The sequence below is a fragment of the Leptodactylus fuscus genome, chromosome 4 (assembly GCF_031893055.1).
Source record: "Leptodactylus fuscus isolate aLepFus1 chromosome 4, aLepFus1.hap2, whole genome shotgun sequence".
Lineage (NCBI taxonomy): Eukaryota > Metazoa > Chordata > Amphibia > Anura > Leptodactylidae > Leptodactylus > Leptodactylus fuscus.
In genome coordinates, this window is record NC_134268.1 from 179,525,219 (window position 1) to 179,526,566 (window position 1,348).

A 1,348-nucleotide genomic window follows, 5' to 3' on the forward strand; every position below is an offset into this window, starting at 1 on the left:
CTGACATTTTGGTGAGAGTCCGGGGACTCCGCATGCCGCCTCTGGTGGCCGCGCGGACTGCCGGCGGGTGGAACCACACTGTTGTGTATCCTGTTCCCCGCCGGCCGCTGTAAGCGCGCACTTCCGGTTTCGCCGGAAGTATCATAGCGCCATGGCAACGGCCTGGCGCTGGCGGCCGCTCACTCAGGGAAGATTCAGGCCTTATTAAAGGCCGGAAAAGACGGGGAGATGTGGGGGTAAGTGCCCGTGTTAAGGGCCTCTTGGTGGGGGGGAATGTATATCTTTGCAGACCCCTGATTACAGGGTTAGTTGTCTGGGCAGGTTGCCTCACCTGCTTTGATTGTGGCTCCGCCCACTTCCAGCCGGCCAGAATTAAGAGGCTGGCTGGCCTGGTGTCAGAGACCTTCCTGCAGTATCTGCTGAAGGCGTGCGATTGTGGTGTTCATTGATCTTGAACTCTTTTCCAGTTTGCAAACTTTATTGGGAACCGGCTGTGATGGCCGAGTGGTTAAGGTTTTGGACTCGAAATCCAATGGGGTCTCCCCGCACAGGTTCAGATCCTGCTCACAGCGCCAGCCCGGCTAGCTCAGTCGGTAGAGCATGAGACTCTTAATCTCAAGGTCGTGGGTTCGGGTCGCACGTTGGGCGCCAAGTCACCTCTCTGTCCGGTCTACAGGACCTGGTAAGATTTACCCTTTTTTTAAAAGCTGGTATGATGTCATGGTGACAGTGTTGCATGGTCTATTATCTCTCTCTGTAGGATATGTCATCCTCTACTACCCCTCCTGGGGATGGTAGGAGGAAAACCTCTTCCAAGAGGAAACATCTTTCCTGCTTCGATTGCGACACACCGCTCCCTGATGGTAGGTAGCGGCTTGAAAGGTTGTGCCCTGCGGGGTACTACTGGTCCTATAACTTGCCTATTTTCAGGCTATGAGTGGGCCCGTTGTCGCGGGTGCAGAGGTCCTCCACCTGTGGAGCCCTCTCCCAGAGATATGATGGCATGGGTCAAGGAGATGGTGAGGTTGGGCATCGCTTGGGTAAATAGTTTTTCCCTTGCTTGTACTCTCCTTTTTGTTTTGCAGGATGATTCCCTCAAAGGGATCCATTGCACCTTGTCTCAGCTCACCAGGAGACCATGCTCTGAGCTCCGTTCCTCGTCTCTCCCCCCCCCCCTTGTAACACCTGCGGGTGGCAGAGGATGATTCCTCCGAGGACGACTCAGTTATTCCAGCAGAACTGCGTTCCATTATGAACAAACGGGCAGGCTGCTGAAGTCCATCCGGTCTACAGTGGGCCGAGATGTTGACGGGGAAGCCTCCACGTCTGCCTCTGGGGGACATATTGC

The 1,348-nt window shown here is 55.2% G+C and overlaps 1 non-coding gene across 1 annotated transcript; it reads left to right on the forward strand.

Moving 5' to 3' along the window:
- The first annotated feature begins 490 nt into the window (after positions 1 to 490).
- On the forward strand, positions 491 to 572 carry TRNAS-CGA (transfer RNA serine (anticodon CGA)). The gene has a single exon. It is a non-coding gene; the product is annotated as a tRNA-Ser (tRNA).
- Positions 573 to 1,348: the final 776 nt, after the last annotated feature.